Genomic DNA, 15858 nt, shown 5'->3' on the forward strand with positions numbered 1-15858 from the left:
ATCATAAGTAGGCAGGCATGATGATATGAAAGACAACTGGTCTAGTTTACATTATTGCAAAAATCACTCAAACTCAGTCTTACGTTCAAGTCTATGCAAAAAGAATTGTTAGGTCTTACTCTCTATGAAAATTTCTCCAAGTGCCATAATATGGTGTATGGACTGATTTATAAGACCTGCAAGTGATTTCATATAAGGCATACCTTTATCTCACATGTGTACTTGTTCTCAAGGTAAAATTTTATGCCTGTTACCTTTATAGTTGTTGGTGCTGGGTACTTCATTTTTTTTCACCATTTGTTTAACTGCAGTCATTATCAGGAACTTTATTAGCAAACATTTTAAGTGCTTACATGTCCATGTATTAGACATTACTGTAGTAACTACATATATGAAGATACGTGAGACACAATTCTTACCCTTGAGGGGGAAATAACCATCTAGGTGGAGAGATAGGATGCATTTGAGCAAAAGCTAAATGATACTAGCCATAGACTTTGTTTCAAGGACGTGACTCTAAGGCAAGGCAAGGAAAGTTTGGTGAATTACTTAAAAAAGGTCTAAGGCTATATACATTGCATATTTTACTGAATCAAAATGATTCTAAAATCATTTTGCTTCTTGGGTGAGAAGAAAATTTGCCCGGTCAAGAAAAATCAAAGGGACCCAACAAAACCATAAGTCAATGTAATAAACTGTCATTTGTAATTTTCTATTTGCCTGTGATCAGTCTAGGTAGGTCTTTCTGATGTGCCAGTGACAGATGCTTCCTTCTTTGGTTGATTTCTTGGGTTCTAAAAGGCTTTTTTTTTGGTTTAATTTTATTTTAAGGTCGGGTACTTTTTCTGAGTCGATGTGGGTACAGCGTATCTTTATATGCATACATCTCTCTGTACCTTGCTTTATTCCTTATGTGATATGAGGTGGAAGTACTAGGGCCACAAACTGCTTTGAGCTAAGCCCACTTCCCTTTACCCCTAGAGACTGTGAAGCAGTTAGACCAACATCAATCAAGGAAAAGCCACAGGCTGTACTCCCACCGTTGGAGCAGGTGCATGGGCGTTCATGGCTTGTTCACATGATCAGTGCACACCTCTGTGTATCAGCTAGTGGTGTTAAGTTACCCTTGTCTAGACAGACCAGTGCTCTCACTACAGGGCAGTAAGAAACTGGTTTCTTTTCTTTCTGCCTTTCTCTCTCTCTCTCTCTCTCTCTCTCTCTCTCTCTCTCTCTCTCTCTCTCTCTCTCTCTCTCTCTCCTCCCACCCCCCCCCCTCTCTCTCTTTCTCTCTCTCTCTCCTCCCCTCTCTCTGTCTCTGTCTCTGTCTCTGTCTCTGTCTCTGTCTCTCTCTCTGTCTCTCTCTCTCTCTCCTCCCACCCCCCCCTCTCTCTTTCTCTCTCTCTCTCCTCCCCTCTCTCTGTCTCTGTCTCTGTCTCTGTCTCTGTCTCTCTCTCTCTCTCTCTCTCTCTCTCTGTCTCTCTCTCTCTCTCTCTCTCTGTCTCTTTCTCTCCCCTTCTCTGTCTCCCCCCTTATTTAGAACAGATTTAGACTTAGGTCCACTCTATCAAATCAAATAATCTTGAGCTTATCTTCTTTTCCCCTTGCTAGTTGCAAGCCATGTTTTATGATCACCCTGCAAAGGGAGCAGTTAGGTTACACCTTTCAGAGAGTAAACAGGAAAACACTAGCTGGTTTCCTGGGGACAGGGGAGAAAAAAAGTGAGTTTCTAGAAATGGTAAGAAAGAGAAAAAAGTTTAAATTAAGACTAAATAAGGATTAAAAAAGAAGAAAATGTAAAAACTTGAGGCAATTAAGGTGAAGAAGGAACTGACACTGCAGAAAAGACTGGTCTCCTCTCCCTCCATCCCAACAAAAAAGTTGTTATCATAGTTAATAAGATGTGTTGAATTGGTCTTCCTTGGAATGTAGAGGGTTTCTTTTAAGGCCCCAAGTAATTGGGCTTTTAAAATATAAAATACCAAGCAAGAGTAAGGTGTCAGTTTATATGTTGGCTTTTTTGAAAAACTGATAAAAATGTTATTGGTACATATCCAAAATTATTGGTGGCTCTGAACTTTGAGGTAATGTTTCACACCCTATCTTTTCAGAACATCAAAAGAATTGTGTGAATGTAGAGGGCAGCTAGGGTGGTGCAATGGACAGAGTGCCAGGCTTGAAGTCAGGAAGACTTAGACAATGACTAGCTGTGTGACACTGGGCAGGTGACTTAACCCTGTTTGTCTCAGTTTCTTTCCCTGTAAAATGAACTGGAGAAGAAAATGGCAAACTACTCCGAGGAAACCTCAAATGGGGTCATGAAGAGTCAGACATGTTCGAAATGATTGGGAAACAGCAATGGTTTAGGAGATCACATAGTATAGTAAAAAGAACACTGAATTTTGGAAACCTGCATGAACTTAGGCAAATTCCATCTCATTTTCCTTAAAGGTAAACTGAGGAAGCTAACTAGCAATCTTTTCCAACATGAAATCCTATGAACCAATGATGTGTGTGTGTGTGTGTGTGTGTTTTGTGGGCAGAATTTGACAATTTTACCCTGTTCAATTTGATATCTGTTATTCATGTGTGTTAACTTTGCCTCCTGGAAGGCATTGAGTCAGGATTCAGTGGAGTGATCACAGTCACTTATCACAAAATAAATCCCTATGTACCATGGAGAGTGGAATTTTCTGGATTAAAATTGATGTATTTTTTTTCAAAACATTTTTAAAATCCCATTAAAAAAAGCCTAGGTAACTGTATATCTTGTCTACCTCTAGTTCTTTTAAGCAAAATGTCTAAGACATTCATTTGAAAGCAAACAAAATTATAAACAGTAAAATTTATTTTTCTAAGTTTGAGAATTTTGAGGCAGGAGCCACATTTGTCAGTGGATGGGCAAACCTGACCTTCGTCTGTTGAATAAGGCTATTCATTCATTTATTCAGCAAACATTAATGAAGCATTGCAACCAAGAGATGGAGATGAAATAAAATAGAATCTTTGCCCTTATTTTTATACAAAAAGGGAAATGATACATATACAGTAATTGTCATGCAAATTAAGATATTCTGAGCCATACAGTGTCCAGGGTGAAAGAAAAATCACTTTTGGCTAGAGAGATCAGGGAAGGCTTCATAGAGGAGGGAGCCTCCTGTGCTGCCCTTGAAACAGGGGCAGAATTTTCAACAAGTTATGATAGAATGGCTCAGTAAGAGTCCTTTTCTCATGCGAGCTATACAAAGAGTAGGATATAGACAGAATAAATGGGAGAATGGGGAGACGGGATAAATGGATGCAGTTCTCTCCCTTAACAAGTTGTGTAATTATTGTGCAAGTTATTTTATCTTTCTGACTTTCCTTACGGATAATAGCATCACAGGGCTGTTATGAGGCTGAAACTAGATAAAGGCATTGTCAGAATGACACTACTAGAAAGCTTTCTGTTTTGACTGAGGTCTCAATGGGTAGCTGACCTGGGATTGAAACTCAAGTCCTTGTGACTCCAGATCCAAAGTTCTTTCTTTTGAGATTTTTTTGGAGGTAAATTGGGCAACGATTAAAAAAAAAATCCACAAATATATGTCATGTCTTTTTTCAGTTTTATCTATTTTTAAACCCTTTATCTATTTTTAATTCCCTTTAGTTTGCTTCCTTGTTTAATCAGTCACCAAGCATTGATTAAACCTCTATTTGTAGAATTTTCCCCTCACTGAGTTTCCATATAGTGTACATTTACAGGAACCTACACATAATGGGCACATATGTAGATTTTTTTCATCACTAAATCTTCTACTCAGCTATCACTATTACATTTTAAAGTCCTAAAGAAGGCAAAATATGAACTCCCAACCCAACAGAAATAAAAAGCCCTGCAGCAAACTTGCAAAATTCTTGTGTATTGGATCATATCATACTTTCAAAGCCTGAACCTCTCAGAGCTTTGTTTCTTTAAGGCAGAACTAAAGAAGAAAAAAAATAGGTAATATACTAAACTCAACATCACTGGTCTGCAGAATTTCTGAGGTTGAGGGGACTTCTAGAGCCATCTGGTCCAACCCATACCTGAGTAAGAATCCCCTTTACTCAATTAATGGTTTTCTGCAGAGAAGTTGTTTTTGAACACTGAAATCTTTATCCCTGGATCTAATAATAATGTGGTTGGGTCAGGCAAAGATCAAAGGTTCTCAACCTTTTAGCCTTGATTACCACCAATGTGACTGAAGAGTGAATGTGTGTGCAGATCTTTCATCATAGTGTGCTTGGTGGTATTGTCTTTTGGCTAGTCTTACCAAGCCAGAAATTCAATGACGATGATTATATTGATGATTTATTCAGTTTTTTCAGTCATATCTGGCTCTTCATAATCCCATTTGAGGTTTTCTTGGCAAAGATACTGGAGCGGTTTGCCATTTCCTTCTCCAGCTCATTTTGCAGAAGAGGAAACTGAGGCAAACACGGTTAAGTGACTTGCTTAAAGTCATCCATCTAGTAAGTGTCTGAGGTCAGATTTGAACTCAAGTCTTCCTGGCTCTAGGCCTGGCACTTTATCCACTGTGCCACCTAGCTGCCTATAGTGATGATAGCCAGCATTTATATAGTGCCTATTATTGCTTTACAAATATTATCATGTTTGATCTTTTTAACAACCTTAGTACATAGAGGATATGTATTCAGTACTTTTTTATGTTTCTAACATATGAGGACCAGCCTAGCTTTCTCTGACAAATTCCATTACCACGTTGGTTGTAAGGTAGAGTGTTTTTCTGCCATGTCTACTTCAAAAACTGCCTCAAACACTAACTGCCTGACCTTGGGCAAGTCACTTAAGCTCTGCTAGCCTCAGCTTCTGCATCTGTGAAACAGAGATTATAAAAGTGTCCACCTCCCAAGGTTGCTATGAGGATCAAATGAGATAATATATGTAAAGCGTGCTGCCCATCTTAAAGTTCTACATAAATCCTATTGTTGATTATTATTATATTAATTATATAATAATGTATATTAATTATGCATTCTATATTTTATTTTTATTTATAATGTTATATATAGTATCTATAAAATAATCTATATTTTATAACATAATATTATCATTATCATTATTCCTGACTTAGAGGGGGCATTTGTACTGGTGAAAGGAGAACCCATACCTCTCAGGAATCTCTGACATATTGAAGAAGTAAGACTTTTAAAAATGCTGTGGAAATTTTGTGAAGGCCAAGTGAGGAAATGATTGCTTCTTCATGGTGAAAGTTTAGTCAAAGTTGACAAAAAGTATCACTGTTTATTTACTATGACAATTTTGTGAATATGGACTAAGAATGATTTCACTTTCTTAATATTGTTACAGCTGATAGAGAAGTAATTTTGGTAGGAAGAACAGAGCACAATCCTGCTAACTTCATAAAAGGGGATTCTGGGACCAAACTGCTTCTAGATCCTATAATCTGTAATAGTTACATTGCTTGAGGAGGTTAAACACTGATTCTCCTTTTCCTCCTTTTATTATGGGGTATCACCTAGACATGGTTTTGTTTTTTTTTTTCTTTTTACCCCATCAGAACAGGAGAGATTACTCCAGAGTCCAAGAAAACCAAAAGTAGAGGAGACAAATCATTTGGAAGTATTAATGGTATTAAGAGCAACTTGAAGGAACAGAACTTTTTCTTTTTTAATCCTGTCTTGAAAAATGTTTTGACAGATCTTATCTGCTTTTTTCATGAGTCCCTGGCTTTGAAATCAAATGTGGTTTTAATACAGAACAGGTGTCATCAGGGTGCTTGGATCAGTAGCTGAAGGAAAGCTGAGATGGGGGTGGGAGGGGATTAGTTTGATTACTTCATGGCAGGGCACATCTGTGAATATTAGAATATAGAAGGAGGTGGATATTGAGGTTTAGATCTGGAGTATCTGAATGGAGGAAGCCTGGAGTTTAGGTTGAAGATGGCTATCCATCTAGAAGTTCAAATGCTTGTCTCCCAGAGCCTGCCAAAAGGGTTGTCAGCCTCATGAGGGCAGTCTGTTTCTATGTGTGAAGGTCTGTTTCTTTCCTCAGTAGTAATAATTTCAGAAGCATAGACTCTCATGTAATATCTCAACACTTCTTTATCTGGTACTGGTCCAAAATTGGAAGTGGCCCTGAACTTCTCAGGGCATTAAAATGAAAAGATTTGTTAAGTATTCAATTATTCGTTTTAATAGTAAGGATCCTGAAATTGAGAGTGTTGCATTAGAGTGAAATTCATATAAATTTTTTCAGTTCTTTGTTATATAATGCAGTGTAAAATATATACATATAATATACGCACTTATATGTGTGTATATGTGTATATATGTGTCAATATATAGACACACAAAAGTGACACGTGTTATATGCATACATGTGTGTATTGTGTAGAATACATTATGTGCACGTTATATAATGATGTGTGCACATGTATGTGTACATATTACACAATGCATGTGTATGTGTGCATATATTATATGTATGATCTGTGTCTCGTATATAATATAAAATATATGCCACATATGAGTATATAAATATATCTCATACATGCTATGTATATACCTTGTACATAATATGTATATATAATATACATATACATGTGTGGGTATATTTAATTTACCTATCTATATCTGTATTTCAATCTCTATATCAATCTGTCTGACTCCACTATGTGCAGGGCTCTATGCTACTCCTTGGCTATCCAAAGACAAAATAAACAGTTTTTACCCTCAAGGAACTTACATTCTATTGTGAGAATATAATATATGCATACTTAAATATAGGGTAGCACCATGTAGATTGAAGAGGGAGAGGATATTGATAACACCTGAGTTGTGGATCTAAGAGGAAAAGAGAGGACATTCCAGAATCTGAGGCCCATTTGTGCAGACAGACATTGAAGTACGGATAGAGCATCACAAATAGGAAACAGCTACTGGCCCAGTTTGACTAGAACAGAAAGCACAAGAAGGGGGGTACTATGAAATGACTGGAGGTAGATGTGAGCCCGATTCTGTAGGGCTTCAGATTCTAGGCTTAATATTTTGTGTTTTATTTTAGAGACTAGGGAGCCATTGTTCTTTTTTGTTGGGGATTGGGGTGGAGGTGGGGGGAAAGGGTGGTGACATAGGTTTTTAAGAATCTGTCAATAGTGTGGAAGATGTATTGAAGAAGGGAGGAAGGGAATGGAGGTGAGGATCAGAAGTTTGCCATGTGCTTTTTTTCCCTTTTTTCACATGTAAGTACTTTTTGAACTTAGTTTTTTTCTTCCTTTTGTATATAAGAGAGGAAAATAAAACTTCATTATACTGATTTAATTCAAAAGCACTAGATTTAAATCTGGTCAGCTTTTCATGAAGTAATGATGAGCAGGGCAGCTAGGTGGAGCAGTGGATAGAACTCTGGGCTGGGAATCAGGAAAACTCATATTCTTGAGTTCAAATCTGACCTCAGACAATTACCAGCTGTGTGACCGTGGGCAAGGCACTTAGCCTGTTTGCCTCAATTCCTCATCTATAAAATGAGCTGGACAGGGAAATGGCAAACCACTCCAGTATCTGCCAAGAAAACCCCAAATGGGGTCAGGAAGAGTGGATGCAATTGAAATGACTGAACATAGTAATGAGTCAAAGACCTTTCTGAGCTCTCTCTGTGAGTGCTGTTGCTTTCCTCAGATCCTGTGAGAAAAATCATTTCCTTCTCTCAGCTAGGCAAAACAGGGACAATGCCATTTACCAGCTGCTTAAGGATAGTTTGAGTTTTAATGAGAAAATAAAAGGAAAGTGTCTTGCCTATTCAAGAGATCAGCACAGAATAGGGTAATCAATAAGACAGTAGATTGCTTTTTTTAAAGTGTCTGAGTATTAGCATAGTATAGTGTTGAGTAATGTGTGTCTGTAGGCAGTCTGATCTAATTTTCCTTACTGGATCACTTCCACTTTACACTCTCCTAGGGAACAATATATTAAATACAGTATTTTGAATTATCTGTTGAATTCTACTGTCTGGTTTTGGCAAGTCTCAAGGAAAATAAGAATATTCCTTAGAATTGTTTGGAACTTTCCCAGGGAGGCCTGCTTCATACTGTGGGAAGCACTGGTTTAGAAGATAATACTGAGGACTCCTCCTTCAGAGGACACTGAGAGAAAAAAGACTTTACATGCTGAAAGTCTGAGAGACACAGAAGTCAGACATAGATGATTTTGCCTTTCACAGGGACTAGAGAAGTCCAAATTGTGTTCTGCCCTTTCCATATGTTGATATAAGTCATTTCCTGTTAAACTACTCCCTATTTATCAGGCCCTCATCCTGTTATGTTAACATGCTGAACTTGAAGGAACCAATGTATTCACTAAATTTGACAAGAGAGAAAACATGGATGATAGCAAATTGAAAGGATTTGGAGTGTCTGTGCTGTCTACAATGCAGCTTGTTCTGGTCCTGCTGTAGAGTAAGACTAGACTAAGCTTTAAGACTTGGACAAAACATCAGGCTATTTTTAAAGATAATAATAATAGCTAGCATTTATAAGGTCTTAAGGTTTACAAAGCACGTCTTGTGTTACCTCATTCACAGCAACTGTGGGGATTGTAGTTATTACTAAAGCCATTTCTGTTGAGGCTGTTAAAATAATTCAGTCAGTCAACAAGCATTTACTAGGCACCTACTATATGCCAGATACTGTTCTGAGGACTATAGATACAAAGAAAGACATAACAGTTTAAATGCTCAGGATCACACAGCTAAGTAAGCACCCAAAGTGAGATTTGACCTCAGGTTTTCCTTTCTCCAAAACTATCCAGTACATCATATAACTGCCTCACAAATACTGATGGATTTAGATAACTTTAGCTTTAAGATAAAAGAATAAATCAAATGTAAAACTTAAGGGGTGAGTAACAACACAAATGAAAAATAAGATTTGGGAAAAGCCCTTTGCAAACTGGTGTAGTGTAATAAAAAGTAATCAAGTTTACCGAAGACTGCTGTCAATACTCAGATTGTTAGATAACATTATTCAGTTGTCATATTGTGTCTTAAGAATGTCACAGATGGATTTTAGCACCTATAGATTAAATATATAAATTTATTATATATCAATATAATTTATATATACATTATACATATTATATGTTATTACATTACGTATAATATATATTTATATATCATGGACTCAATATATAAATAAACATATATAATGTATAAAACATAATACAGTATTCATCTGATACTAAAGTGAAACTTTTCAAGGGTTAAAATGTACCATTGTTATATCTTATCAGATGATCTTTTCTCAAATTTAAGGTCTTCCAGAAAGGCATTGTTTTCTTTAGATATATAAAAGCAAACTTATAGAGCATGTTTTATTCAATACCAGTCATTAATGATGCTACTTAGGTGCAAATTACTGAGTGAGTGGATATTGACAGATGGTGTCAGTGGCAGTGAAAATAATTCTGTGTATTAAATAGTCTATTGTAGTCTAGGTACCATTTTTCAGAGTCATAACTTCTATCCAAGGGAGAGAAGAGAAGAGAAAAGAAGGGAAGGCAAGGAAGGAAGGAATGAAGGAAGGAAGGAGGGAAAGAAGAGAGGATAAGGAAGATGGAAGGGAGGAAGAATGGAAGTGAGGGAGTGTAGAGGGCCAGTGCTGATGTAGTCCGGAATGTGAGGTACTGTCCAGGTTTTACTTGAGACTTGTACTAGCATGAGCAGCTAACTTTTAAGAACAATTGGTTCACCATCCCCATTCTCAAATATGCAAGGATGAGAAAGTCCCATCCAAGGCTGTGTCTCCCCAAGACTGTCTCTCCAGGAGGAACTAGATTAGGGAGTATAAGAAATAATCTAAAAATGTTCTTATGGAAATGACTTTGGTTGCTTGAATGTTCTCACAATGAACAATTCTGCTTGCTTGTCTGTAACAACCTATACAAATCTTGGCTATCCAGTTAATAAATGAGAGCTGTCCTTTACAGCTCTTCACCTGGCCCTGTGTCTATTTTTCTTTCACGATCTCTCAGCAATCACAATTGGCAGCCTCCGTGGCAGGTCCGTGGCAAGTGGTGCCCAAACAGGGACTACATCAGCACTGGCCCTCTACAAGGAAAGAAGGAAGAGAGGGAGGAAGGAAGGGAGGGAAAGAGGGAGAGAGGAGAAAAAGGAGGGAGGAAAGGAAAGGAGGAAGAACAAAAGAAAGAAAGAAGAATTTATTAAGTGCTTACTATACGTCTAGCACCAAGCTATTTGCTGGACATACAAATATAAGCAAAACAAAAGGCAATCCCTGAAGGAGCTCACATTCTAATGAGGGAAGACAATATGCAAAAAGCAGCTAAAAGTGGTTGGGGAGGGAGGGGGCAGGGAGGAAGAAATGAAGGCACTCTTCCTAACTTGGAGCATGATTTTGAAATCCCAGAAAGTCAGGAATAGGAGTAGGATGAGAATGAAGGCAGGCCAACATGAAATAGAGGCTCCTGGAGGTACTCTTCAGTGGGAGAAGTGGGATGAGCTTTAAGAAGGGATATTTTAGAGTGAACAGTCCAAAAAGGTAGTAGGTTATTCCAGGGTAAGGAGGCTTCACGCATGAAAAGAAGTTCTAGAATGAGCCAAGAATAGAGAAGGCATGGTTTCCAATCCATAAAGTCAGGAATAGGGCCAGGAGCAGAATCACTCAATGAATTTCTCCATTGTACTTGTCTCATACATGAACAAATTTTGATTTTAAAAAAGTTTCTTAGAATCATTTATTAAATCCAGAACACATTGTAGGACTGAGAATCCTTAATTCATTTAAATTCAACTGCTGAAAAATTATGCTAGGACTTATACATCAACATCTGCTCACATTTCATGTCATGCCATCATGGGGTAGAGATGGAGATGAGGTGGAGAGCTGGAGAGAAAAAGGAATGGGAATCTGATATTTGAGGCTGCATTATGGTAAGATGTTATTTTCTTGGTCAGATTTGATAGCTTTCAAGAATAAATTAGAACTCTTATTTGAATAAGCAATCTTCAGCCCAGCATGTTGCCATGAAAAGAGTTTGGTTTAGATCTCCGTTCTTCTACTATACCTGTGTAGTTTTGGACAAATCACCTAAACTCTTTCAGCCTCAGTGTCCTTGTTTGTAACATAAGGAAGTTGAATTCAATAGCTCTAAATCAATCTTTCTTTGTAAAACTCAGGTCTTGCCTAGTGAATTGAATTGCAACAAAAACCCCTCAGTTCTTGCCAAAGTAATTGACCAATCTGTGAACTGAAGCCTGAAGATCTCTGTCACCATGTTGTTTAAAAGGATAAGTATAGCTGGTCTTTCCTGCAGATATTCTTAGCATGCATTTTTGTATTTAAGTCACTGTTCAAGTATCTAGTAAACAGTAAACAGTCCCCTGATGTGGCTAACCATTTCTGCCTTCAAACATCATCTTCTCTCAGCAGCATCCCTTCTCCCCTGATGGAAGTTCAGAGCTTATGACAGGGATAATGGGCAAGAGAAGGAATGCTGGAAAAGAATGTGAATATTGGAGGCAATCAGGTCCCTGTGTCATATCATCCTTTCCCATTTCTGACCTTCAGCTTCTCTCTTCAGTAACACATACTTGAAATGTTTCTTGAGAGAGAAACATTTATGCAGACATTCGTTTGGTATTCTCTATGCTGAGAAGAGAGAACCTTATTTATATTAAAATGGAAAACTCTATCCCTAAGTCCATAATGATTAGTAAACTTGCATTTCCTTCAGGATTAAACAGGTTAGAGTTAGTTATATGTAACACCATACCACTCTGGGTCTCCCTTCTGAGAAATAGGATATGTCTTTGTGTGTGTGTGAGTGTGTGTGAGTGTGTGTGTGTGCGTGTGTGTGTGTGTGAGTATGAGAGAGAGAGAGAACGAGAGAGAGAAAGAGAGCTCTTCTCTGTCTCTTCAAACTTATTAGACAGTAGTTTCCTAGGGATAGAGATTATGTCTTTTTTTGCTACATACAGCACCTGGTGAGCCCTTAGAAGATCACATTTTTGCAATGCTGAAATGACTCTTCATGCACTTCAGGGGCCATAATAACTTGTCCAGACTGTACAGAAACCCTGTTAAGAATGATCAGCATTACTTCCAGTTTAACAGATAAAGAATTGAGACCCAGCTGAGTGTTTGGGTGGAGTGGGAAGACTCACAGTGGTAGCGGTGGTGAAAAGGCTTGATATTTAAGGTGATATGCTGTCCCACCATGTCATATACCTTTTTCTAGAAGCACACCCTATTTCCAGGTGCAATAGATCTTATTGAATTGGATGTGTTTGTGGTGGCATGGGGGCAAATAGCAATTATTATTCCCAATGATGCAAAATGGCTGAAGAAAACAAAGGTGTAGGAGACTGAGCCATCATTTTGTTATGATAGTCAAAGTAAATATGAACATAGTCAATGCAGCATGATCTCTGTATTATCAAAAGAAACTGGGTAGGGATAAAATATTATTTAATATTTTTTTTGTTTAGTTTTGTTATTTGTGAGACTAGGTTCTCCTATCTCACCCAACCAGAAAGTGCAGGGGTTACTCAAGGACCTGGTCCTACTTTGATCAGCACAGGATATTTGACCTGTTGTTTTTCTGTCCTTGGCTGACTTATCCCTCCAGAGGCAAACTGGTGGCCCCCCTTTCCTGGTGGACTCTCCATATTAATCAAAAACTTGATCAGCTTAGTCTACTGCATCAAAGAACTGTAGAACTCAAGACATCCCTCAGCTTCAACCTCTCTGGTAGCTGGAATTATAGGCATGCTCCACCATGCCCAACAGAGTAAAAATAGCAAACTTCTTTCTCAGTGTAATTTTTCACCTCTAAGTCACAAGCATGGAAAATAGTGTACTTAATGGGATGGTACTTCTTGCATATGAAAAGGGAGAGATAGGAGGGAGAGAAAGTGAGAGGATCTAGGGACTTGGTTGAAAAGTTTTTCTTTTAATTTTAAGTCACCTGAAGCCTTTAAGAAGCAGAAAAGCAACCTGATCCCCATATGGTTTCCGTCCTTTCAGTATAAGAGGCATCTACTTTTAGCTCTGGCTTCTGCTTGCCTCTTTGTGAGTCTGAGAACACTTCCTGTCTGCTTGGAGATAGGAAATGTAACCAAAGCAGACTTAGCAAGAGGGGCCATTCTTACGTTTTGCCTTCCATTTTGGCAAACTGAGTAATCTCGTGGAGGGAATCCCCTATTATGACACATTGTATTTCTCTGTGCCATGATTGTAAGAATCAGACAACCAAAAAAACTCAGCAAAAACAACTTTAAGGCTGCCCTGAGGAGTGGCTGCTAATTTTTAATTATTTTATTTTCTGACTTACTAGAGAGCCTTGTTATATACAATTCTGCCTTCTAGCCCTTTTCTTCCATTCTGACTTGTAGTTCTGCTTATCATATCATTTCTTATGAGGAACAGTTCTGTATTGTCAATTCATTTGGTTTTTGTTTTTTTCCCCTGAAAGAAGTTTTTGTAGTCCGCAGCATCATCAGAAGGGCACATATTCCATCAGTCCAGAAACTTGAATATGCAGCTGTTTTCATCTGCTGGTGCTTTCATCACCAAAATCTCATCTGAAAACCTCTTTACTCTTTTGCTGAAACCAACTATTTCCCTTTCTCCCTCTGCTATTATTATTTAATATTTTAATTGAAGCATTTAACATTCTGATGTGCTCTGGGAATTTGTGAGAAAACAATGTAAGGAATAAAGTTGAATTGTCAAACAGTCCTCTTCAAATACTCCATCTTTCTCTTCTCGATCTCCTCTTTATTTTTAGGCCTGATGCTAATGCCTTTTCAGTTTCTTATGTTAAAGATAGCTTTCTTCTATGAGAGAATTGTTTTCTTTGAACTTACAGTGGAGAGACCCTTTGCTTTCCTCCCAAATATATTGGATCAAAACCATTCCAGAAACAGTAATCTATAATGACAATGCCCCTAGGTTGGTTATGACCTTTCTGAATTTGTGAATTGGTGAACTAGAAGGGATCAAGATTTAATGAACAGCAGAGATACAGGTGTAGCCCCGGCTTCTCTAGCATACCTAGTTTGTCTAACATGGAAACTGCTATGTCCCCTGCCAAGTGGGTGGGAGATGCCTCTTTTGATTGTCTGCCTGTAGCCTAGGCAGTCTCTTTATCTGTTTGTTTGTTTTTTTTGGTGACTCCTATTAGCAACTCTGCTGCCATTGTAGACTCCAGGAACTGAATCAATAAGAGGGGAAGAATTTATCTTCCCCTGCTTCCTCTCCTTTATCCCCATTTCAGAAATGGGCCTGGGGCTATTTGTTTCTGTTATGTATGGTTTCTTCTCCTCAATTTCAGGTGCCAGAGGTGATCCCCACAGGACCAGGAGTTTGAGCCATGGCAATGCCGGAGCCAGAACTGTAGGAGAAATAGTGCACCCAAGGCTGCCTGTCATGGAAACCCTGAGAAGCTGGGGTACCTAGGACTTGCAGCTGGGGAAGACAGGAGGGGTTGGATTTAGATTTGGAGGAACCAAGCTAGGCTAAGAACCTAATTCCCCTTCCCTGAATGTGAGCTGCATGCAAATTTAAGGCACAGATTTTCTTACCCTACATAATTGTAGGTCATTTTGTTTTCACAAAAGGCGAGAATCTATGTATCCTTAAATACAAAAAGAATAATATGAACATTTCCACCAGATAGTAGCAGTCTAATGATTCCAATTTCTCACAGTAAACTTAATGCTAGTGCTTCTATAGGACTCGATCTATAGAACACACCAGTATACCAATCCTATACAGAAGTCAATAAAATGAAAAGCATCAGTACTTAACGGTCTGGAAAAATGCACAGAATTCTACCCAGGGAGCTGACTTGTAAGGGAACACTCTTGAAGCAGGGGCGGGGAAGGAAAGATCAACTATACATTTAGAGCCTGAAAAAAATTATCACTTTGTTTCTAGGATCTTGCAGTGTAGGGTATTTGAAAAATCAAGTGTTGGTCAAAGAATCTCTCTAGGGATCCCCACAAAATCAAAGGGCCCAGTTTTATCCCACACAAGGCTCCACGTGTAACAAAGGACCTTTTATAAAGTATTATTTAGGGGGACAGCTCGGTGGCACAGTAGATAGAGCACTAGCCCTGGAGTCAGAAGGACTTGAATTCAAATTGGCCTCAGACAATTGACACTAGCGGTATGACCCTGGGCAAGTCACTTAACCCCAATTGCCTTGCCAAAAAACCAAAACAAAACAATGTTTATTTTAAATTGTATATTAATAAATATACAAACTTAATCCATACCTCACAGCCCCCCCCAACACATGGGGTGCATAATCCTACTCCCTTCAATCTCTAGGGAAAGGAAGAGTGTTAGATTCATAGCTTAGCTCAGTTCCTATAGAACACAGTCCCAGTTTAAATCTTCTTCCTTCTCTAGAAGTGAGTCCCAACTTCCCTGGCTTCTGGTTAACTCCAAGATCACTGTGGCTCAAACTCCCAGTATGTGGAGATTAGCTCTGGTACATGATACTGAAGACAAATAGCACAGAACAGAAATGAACACCAAAGAAGAAGAGTGGGGAAGGAGTTTCCTTCCAGTTGATGATGTTCATGGTGAGCCCATCAGATAGCATTATTTGAAAAGAACATGATCAAAATAATGGTAGAAAAGACCAACGAATTAGGTCTTTCCAGTTTTAAAGATACACACATGTTATCTCTACCCATGTTGCAGAGAGGACATTGTACAAACTGAACCTGCTCTGGGCACGCTAAGAAGCCCAGGTTAGATGTGAAAAGGATATTGGACTAGGAGCCCAAAGTTCGACGTTCCAGCCTCCATTTCTTGTGGTTATGTATTC

The 15858-nt window shown here is 38.4% G+C and overlaps 1 long non-coding RNA gene across 26 annotated transcripts in view; it reads left to right on the plus strand.

Moving 5' to 3' along the window:
* Nucleotides 1-15858, plus strand: part of LOC140500898 (uncharacterized) — a 520520-nt gene that overhangs the window by 433931 nt on the left and 70731 nt on the right. The gene's annotated exons all lie outside the window — the stretch shown is intronic.

This window comes from Notamacropus eugenii, chromosome 4, assembly GCF_028372415.1.
Source record: "Notamacropus eugenii isolate mMacEug1 chromosome 4, mMacEug1.pri_v2, whole genome shotgun sequence".
In the NCBI taxonomy this organism is placed as follows: Eukaryota; Metazoa; Chordata; class Mammalia; order Diprotodontia; family Macropodidae; genus Notamacropus; species Notamacropus eugenii.